The sequence below is a fragment of the Corylus avellana genome, chromosome ca4 (assembly GCF_901000735.1).
Source record: "Corylus avellana chromosome ca4, CavTom2PMs-1.0".
NCBI lineage: Eukaryota > Viridiplantae > Streptophyta > Magnoliopsida > Fagales > Betulaceae > Corylus > Corylus avellana.
In genome coordinates this window covers 24,193,977-24,203,104 of record NC_081544.1, presented here as the reverse complement: position 1 = coordinate 24,203,104, position 9,128 = coordinate 24,193,977, and the positions used below count along the sequence as shown (strand labels likewise).

Sequence of the window (9,128 nt, the reverse complement as noted above, 5' to 3'; positions counted from 1 at the left end):
TTTTTTTTTTTTTTTTTTTTTTTTTTTTTGTTTTTTAATTCAAAATAACTGAAGCAATATACAATCGAGTCTCAAAAGGAGATGCAGAAAACTCCTTACAAACTAATAGAAACAACTCAACAAATAAAAACAACTGCAACTGCATCTGCATCAACATAGGGAGATCGATTCCAATTTCTTCCTAAAATGACATTCTCTAAACACAAATGGAATCTGCCCTTACCCAAAATTCTGGACCTAACTTCCCAAGAGAGTGGCCAACCTTTTTGTTGATGGCAAAGATTTATATGCTTCTTTAGAGAGTTGAGGCTGTGGTTGATTTTCTGAGCAAAGGGGGTTAATTCCTGTGCCGTGTCCCTGAAATCAAGCAACCATGACCATATATTTGCATTATATTTAACAGGACAATATTATGTGTCAACTATTTTATTTTTCCACCCCATTTAGAAGCCAACAGTGAGAGAGAATAACAAACCTATATTGTTTATCCTTATACAAAAGAGAAGTTTGTATTTTCTTTTGCTTTTTTTTTTTTTTTGGGCAATAATGAGATTTTTAGTATAGTATTGGGAATTTAGGTTTTAATAATTTTCTCTTGGCCTTTTTATATTTTTTCATTGATAGTGAATACTTTGTGATCGCCTCCGTATGTGAATGTTGTTCACATTGGTGTGAATCATGTAAATCTTTCTTTTGTGATTGTATTATCTTATATACTATAATTATCATTTTTTGGACCGCACGTTTAAACCATCGGTAGTCAGATAGCACATCTGAGTTGTGCAAGCAGCAATGGTAATGATAGCCCAATAGACATCTACTGGGATATGGCTCATGGCAGTTGCTAATGCTGGTACATCCTTTGTATCATAGGTAGATAGTTTTTCCAACTCAAAGATGGACTCGATGACTTTCAATGTGTCCTTGATGAGGTTGTTAAGTTCAACAATCGCTTTTTTGTATTTCTGAAGGCCTGAAAGCTTTGAGATATCTGGTACTCGTTTCAGGATTCCCACTGATTTGGCGAGTTGGTCCGATGAAGGAAGTTGGGCAAGGAGCCAGAAATCCCCATATTCAAAAGCAAAAGCAGCAAGTATCAGCACTGCCTTGGCATCCCATGAGTAGCTTGAAAGTTTGTCAAGTATTGACATTGTTGTTCTGTTAGCAATTACTTCACAGGTGTCTGGCATGCCATCTAACAATTAATGCACATATATATTTGTTATTATGGAAAACGCTATTGTATCTATAAAATAATCACATTCATCTTAGACTCAATTTACTTCAACATAAAATGGTTTTCAGAAAATGATTTCCGCATTTTACAGTGTTTACTGTGACGTAAAATAGCGGTCAACGGTGACTGAAAATTCTTTTTTAATTTTCGAAAAATTGTTTACGGTTTCGACTTTAAGAATCTCATTCTCTAATTGACGGACATTAGCGTTTTTTGTTCTTATTACTAAATCAACAAAAAAAAAAATGCTATTTTTTTGTTTATTTTGGCATAAATGTTTTTTTTTTTTATTATTTTATTTATTTATTTTGATTTTGACATCTCATTCTCAAATCGACTTTGAGCATCTCATTCTGGTTTTGTTCTTCTCATTCCTAATTTATGCCAAAATCATCAAAAAAAAAACAAAAAAACAAAACAAAACAAAAAATGCTATTTTTTGTTATTACCTCGTAGGAAAGTTGCTTGAGTGTGCACAGTGGGGTGCTGAAGGTGGCTTTGGGCGCCTTTTCCTCCAAGTTCTCTTGCCGTGAAGGAGCTCCCTATAATATATGGAGAAATTTATTGAAAAAAAAAAGAAAAAAAAAAAAGCATTTTCCTCCAATTTCTCTTCTATAATAAAACGTGTTAAAATCTTAATACTCACCTCTTTGCTATTTTCAAAACGCTGAGTTTTTTAATCTAAAAAGTGTTACGACAATTAATAGTGAATCCCCCCAATATATATATATATATATATATACCAGCACGACATTGTCAACAATCTGGGTGGCTCGCTTAAGAATGTTTTCGGCGACAATGAAAAGAGAGTCGGCGTCAAACTTTTCGTCAGCATTGACATGAGTTGCATAAATTTGAGTCATGATCTGCTCGTCAGACATGGTGAACACGCTCTGCTCACCCTTAACGGCTTTGTGTGCGGTAACTGGCACCATCTTATTGTCAGACATATTGTTGATCAGAGGCTATTTTAGAAACTCTTGGCCTCTTCGGGGAACAACAGATCGAAATTGGCTTATGCTGCTGCCGTATATATTCTATTTATAGCCATCACAATCGGAATACTTTTTCAATTTTTGTAGAAATTTATGGGTTAACTCATTTTATAAAACCTGTTCAATAAGAGAGGATTATCATTTCTTATAAACATGTTCAAGATCTTGTCTACAAGTAATGTGAGATTATTTCTCAACATCCTCCCTCACGTGCAGGCCAATAAATAGTGTGGACTCCAATTGTCTTATGATAAACTCTAATATCATATTAAATTTCTAAAAAATTAAATATTCAATAAATTCTATTTAATTTATTTTATTTTCTTGTCTCTTGTCCCATGCATTCTTTGCTTGAGGAGACGTATACGTACAGTACTAGTGGGTTAAAGTTAAAGCGCTCAAAATTCCAAAGCACCAAAGAGCAGCAACCTTAACAGCCAATATTGCTGACAACCGACAACAGCCATTAACATCTCTCAGGAAACAAAAAAAGTACTCTCTGTTACTTAAGAGGAAACACAATCAATCTTTGTTTATATATTAATTATGGTCCTTGTTTATAAGTTATATTACTCATTGTTTTCTTCTCCCCTTCTCAGATTATTCTTAAAATTAAAAAAAGAAAATATATAAAATTACATGAATGGTTTTTATCCCTTTTTCTTCTAATGCTATAAATTAGCATTGTCCTTGTACTGTTAATAAAAGTAATTCAATAAATGTGTAGCCCTATGGGGCACCTTTTAATAGTAAACATAGGCCTGTGAGGCTAAACTACCTCATATTTATGTATTCTCCCTTTCTCTCTTGCTTTCATTACTTCTTTTTCTTTATTTTATTATAAATTCCGGGGTATCACTGTTACGTGGCTTTTTGTAGGGTGTTAGCAAACCACTGCCTCAGGGTTTTTCTAAAAAATTAGATGCTTTCTGAATTTTTTTTTTTTTTTTTTTTATATGTCCACATAAGAGAGGAAATGAATGCTTTTGATCTTGTTTTGGTATAAAACAATACCTATAGCTTCTACAAGCCCGCCTTGTTGTAATATTTGTTACAAACATTCATTTTAAGTCATTTGGAAATGTTTTATCATTTGATAATATCTTCTTAAAGGTTTTTATGAGAAATAAAAATCATTTTTAGCCATTTTGATTTATAACCGTTTGTATTTATTACTTGGTTATAAGATATAACTTTTATGACCGTTAGTGTTTATTACTTGGTTATGAAATATAACTTTTATGACCGTTTGTATTTATTACTTGGTTATGAGTTATTAAATAAAAATTAGTTTTAATTGATTTTTACCGTTTTGACCGTTAGTCTTTAACAAGTTTTATTGTAGTTTGACCATTTTGTTATTAACAAATGTTTTACCGTTTTTGGTGTTATGACCATTTGGACATTATAAAAAGAAAAGAAAACATCCACAATCCTATGGTAGAGTGAGCTTGCAACAAGAAAGAAAGAAAGATAAACTCATTTTCTTTATAAAAGAGTTTTGTCCTATTTTAGAAGATCAATTGCATAGAATTCTATTCTATTCAATTTCTATTTTCTCTTTGCGGTTTTTTTTTTAAAGAAGATCAAAGGGTTGTTCTACTAATCTTCGTTATTGGAAGTGCGTCCTTAACGAAGGTAGACGCTATAGTCTAATCCTGGGAGGTTGCGTGTCAAAGGATCCGATCGCACCGAGTTATACACTCCGGGAGGCACGAATCAACCTTTAAGGACAACGCTCTTGTGTGATTCTATAGCACATTGTGAGATCTTTCCATACTCTACTTTTTATCTCTTGTATTTTAGTTATTTTATTGTTAATTTTTATATTGCAATGATTTTATATCAATGAGAATTTGTGCACCATCCAAAATTATTTCCAACACGCCTAACCTACAATATTGTGTCGGCCACATCATACGCCAACACATGTCAGTCTTCACACATTCTGCACGTGCATCATGCGCAACATGCTTTGCACATCGTATTCTCGAGTTAATTGATTTGATAACTAACCCAAGTGGGCCTAGTCCCAATTTGGGCCAACTAGCTGCCCACCATTGGCTTGTAGTTGGCCCAGTTTCAACAACCCATTAGCTAGCCCAATTTTAACGGCCCATTGTTGGCTTGATTATCTGGCCACCTCATTGATCTCCCATACTACACCACCATAATTGATCACTTCTAGCCATTGTATCCCACCATCTTCAGCCACAATCTCTGGCCTTCGGCCTTCATCTCTAGTTATCGTTTCCTAGCTATCATCTTTGGCCAGTACCATAACTAGTCACCTCTAGCCATTATATTCTGCCACCTTTAATGACCTTATAAAGTTACCTACGGCCGTTGTCTCAGTGATGAGTACACTTTTATGAGTGTTGTCTCCTTTATTGATAACATATAAAAAAAATAATAATAATAATTAATATATTTAAATGGACAAAAGTTCATTATCTTAGGTTTTTGAGTTACAAGTAGTGTCATAATTATGTATTTTAACTTGATCTTGTTTGACTTCCTATGTGTTTCTCTCTCTAATAATTGGTATTAGCCCTGATTAACTTTCACTACTAATATGAGTATCTTAGTTTGATGATTTTGATATAACTCGACAAAGAGTATTGTAGCTCTTGGAGTACGCATAACACTCTTCTGTAAAAGACTCATACATGAGAGGAAGTTGGGTCAATGTGGAAGAGAATCAGAGTAAGAAAAAAATTTATTATAAGTACACTTGTGAGCATTGTGTCCCACATTGATAAAGTATGAAGAAAAATGAGTAGTTAATATACCTAAGCGACTCAAGCCCATTAACTTAAGCTTTTAGATTAAAAATGGTGTCCTAATATGTATATTAACATACTCTTGTTTGACTTCCTATATATATTTTTTCTCTAATAGTCTCTGGCTATCATCCCCGACAACTGTCTTCTGCCATTGTCCCTTTGTCACCAGTCACGGTGACACTGTCTCCAGCCACCCACCAGGCCACCACTGCTTGCTAGTCTTAGCCACCGTTCTCTTCATGCCAGCAGCCGAGTCAGTAAACCCGAAGTCATCTAGCCAAGTACAGCAAATCAAATCGTTGAGTTGTGTACTTAAATAAAATAAATAAATAAATAAAACAACAACTACCATGCAAAAACAATGTCAGATTTATTGCTTACGGCTCGAATTTGAAAGGCACGTTAAAATCTTAGAGATATCCTATCAGGTGAGTTACATTCCTTGTATTATTCATTCATATGGCCGGCCTATAAATAGGCATTTATCACTGTGCTATTAATAAAAAGTCATCCAATAAAGATGTAACCCATGTCTACGCCACACGCCATGAATATAGGGGAATTGAAGACTTTCCAGGCAAACGCATGCTGGGAAGATTAAAATTGCCTTGGATTGCCTTGGCTGAGATCACTGTGGAGATAAAGGTGACTAAGCATCATTGAAACATGTTCATGGGGGCTAAGTGCTTTGACGATGTTAAGAATATTATGTTAGGGTTATTTACTTATTATTTACTTCATTAAGTATTATTAGTCTACTAGGTTTACCTTTCCTTAGTCTATTAGGTTACTTGCTTCTTTATAAATAGAAGTCTCTGTATTCATTATCATATATTCATATCAATACAATGTAGTCCATTGTGTGCTTCCGCACTTCCTATTATTCTTCCGCTCTTCTATATCTCTCAATTATTCCAACATGCTATCAAAGCATTCTAACATGGTATCAGAGCTACTTTTCTGTGGCCTTCAATAAACGTCTTTTCTAGCGTTTTCCTTTGGTCAAATTTTAGTCTCATTGCCCTACATCAAGCGCCGCCATCAGCCTATAGATCCGGATTTGCATCAGCCCTCCGACTCACCACCATGCGCCTTCGCCAGTTTCTGCTTGCGCCTCAACTGCCCTTGCAGGAGCTAAACGAGTATGCCGCCGATGACACTTCAGACACCACCAAGTACAGATCCAAAGAGATCTGAAGCGTCCAAGCTTCTGCGCTCACACGTGCCACTAGAAGGTTCTGTCCGTCAGTAAACGCGCCTCTACGCGCGTCCCAAGAGCAGTTCACGCGCCGACAAGACTCACCTAAGAATCTGTTCGATCCTTTATGGGCCTCTACAAAGCTCCGATCACATCAAAAGTACCGCCAATCGACAGATCAGGGCCAGAAGAGTCTAGATCTATCGAGATCTCTGCCAAAGAAACTTTGACGCGCCCCCACGCGCCGCCATAAGGTGTTGCTCTCAGTCCACGCGCCGCTGCAGTGCCTTCACGTGGCGCTAGGTTAGGTGGATCAGCCCGGTTTCTGCACCGCTCCATAGATCCGGCGCCTACAGTCACATTGCCACCAAGAACGCCACCATAGCACATCGGACGCGCCTCCACACGCCGGTAGAATCTCCTGCGTGTGGGGGTCACGCGCCAATTTGTGGCCGCCAGTAGAGGCGCGTGTAACACATGTGCCAGACGATTTCTCTCTCTTCCGGCAGCCATGTGTCAACCTCTCAGTGTGCCATGTCAACCCTAGTGCCACGTCATCAACCCTGCCATGTCAACACATCTATCAAAGCATTCTAACAGACCATATGACAAAACCATCACAAAATCCTTGGCTGAGCCACCCACAGATGTCTGTATACTTTCTGATGTTGGTTTTGTCTGCAACCACATGTCTACCAAGTCGTGAAGTTGCTGTGTAGAAGTCAATGGCTGACCCCACAACAAGATCTCCACCTGTAAGGATTTTTTAACAGCACTTAAATTTAGCAACAAATTCCCAATAGTTTCTCATTTACAATTCCATCTATATTTTGTATGGTGACGGTATAGAGAAACAGCTTTTTGAGAAGATAATACAACCTGAGTACAGGAAAAGATATGCCATACATAATTTTTTTTTTTTTTTTTTTTTTTTTGACAAAGGGGAAAAGTTACCTCAGCCCCGCTAGCAAGATCCAGCTTTTTCACAAGATACTTTTTGATAAATGAAACAGGTAAGCTACCATCCCTGTGACAATTTGAAGAACAAATCATTGAAAGTTGGGAGTATTTGCTCAATAAGGACAACAAAGACAAACAAAGAAAGCATATGTACTGCATCACCCAGAAGCAACCACATTAATTGGACAGACTCAAATGCATCAGAGTCTCACATACAGCTAACTCGTAATGGTTGGAGGAACTTTAATGAAGACAATAATGAGTATTAATATGATCAACTTGAGACATTCAAGCATGTTGCTTAGGTGATTCATTTACAGTAAATGATGATTCCACTATATTCTCCAGAGTACGTACACAACAAAACATTAATAGATCCTACTCATGACCTATGTCTACAAGCTGAAAATATGGAAACTGCTTAGGTGATTCATTCAACCTGAGATTGACAGCCTTAATAAAACAGGCTAATGAGTTAGCTACCTTATTGGTTCATATTTGATAAAAAATAAATAAATAAATAAATAAAATAAAATAAAGAACCTATTGGAAGGGTTGCAGGTGTATAAATATCTCTTCCTAGGAAGCATGATATTCATATCAGCAGAATTATCTTGTAACTAAAAAGTGTAGATCACATATTCAGTTTCCTAGTTAACAATACAGTATAGTTTGAGCCCATTATCTGTTCTTTGACACATACACATTTTTACAAATATAGACAAAATATTTTTGATCATCCACTAGACAGCATTCGGCTGATCAACCCTGTTGTCTATTATATTTCTTTTAATTAGGTGCGGTTAGAAAGTAATCGACTCTCGACCTCTTCAATCACCTAGACAATAAATTTTTTTTTTAATCAAATTCTGTTTGGAAAGTTTACTTTAGTCAAGGTCGTATAAAATGATGTTAATGGGTAACCCACATGAGATAATTCAATGGCAGACTACTAAATATTTATACTTCAACTGTTGCAGAGAAATATTCATATGAATTCAATCTTTCATTTGCTTAATAAAAGCTTCATTTGGACTGTACTGAGTTTCCTTCCACTGAAAACACCCTATTCTCCGAATAAGGTCTATAACTTGGATTAGAGCATCTGAAGTGTAACATAATTAACAATAACATACTAGTATTTCATAAATACCAAAATATCCCTTATCCACCACTATGGAACTTCTACCAAAACTAATAAACATGATGCAGAGAAAGACAGAGTTGATATTTTCTTTTACAAAACAAAAATGGACAGCAGTACGTACGCAAAACAAATAGTGCAAAGTACATGGTAGGAACTGTAGTAAATAAAAATGCTAGATACCACAAATAACCTTCGTAGTTTTACAGTGGGTCTTCAAGTCATAACCCGATCAATACCTTTACGTTGGACGGCTGCATCTGCCTCCAGGTCCAATCTATTCAGCCCTAGCTAGCTCCTCTATAAACCGCCGTCATGCTCCCTTGGTGTAATAAAGTAAGGGGGAAGTCCGAAGAATTAATAAGCAGTTAATCTCATGCTAATGTGTGATAGTGAACAGTTTATATCCAGATAAAAAGGTTAAACATGAATATCATTATTCTCAAAATATTTATTGGGATGCCTTCACAATTTTATAGCTTTAAATAACATTAACCACGCCCTTACACTACAAGAAAGTTGTTCATTAGGGGCGACTTTGAAAGTCGTCCCTAATAGTTCAGTATTAGCGTCCACCTAATAGCCGACGCTAATAATGGGTCGAAAATTGCACTATTAGCGTCCACTTTATAGTGGACGCTAATAAGTCGACCCTAATACACGCGCGGGAATTATCCGAGGGGCGTGAAAAATTTAAGCGGCAAAAAAAAAACTTTTAGGGTCCATAATAGTCGACCCTAATAATTAACAAATAGCGTCCACTTAGGTGGACGCTATAAGCTGGGAAAAAAAAAAAACAAAAAAAAAA

General features: G+C 36.1%; 1 long non-coding RNA gene and 1 pseudogene across 1 annotated transcript; both read right to left on the bottom strand.

The window, feature by feature from the left end:
* The window catches only part of LOC132180048 (protein SIEVE ELEMENT OCCLUSION B-like), a 4,365-nt pseudogene extending 2,178 nt beyond the window's left edge, over nucleotides 1-2,187 (bottom strand).
* Nucleotides 2,188-5,409: 3,222 nt separating this feature from the next.
* Nucleotides 5,410-8,821, bottom strand: LOC132176945 (uncharacterized). Its single transcript, XR_009439699.1, has 3 exons — nucleotides 8,560-8,821; nucleotides 7,171-7,243; nucleotides 5,410-6,969 (listed from the first exon to the last, which is right to left on the bottom strand). It is a non-coding gene; the product is annotated as an uncharacterized LOC132176945 (long non-coding RNA).
* Between the last annotated feature and the right edge of the window lie 307 nt (nucleotides 8,822-9,128).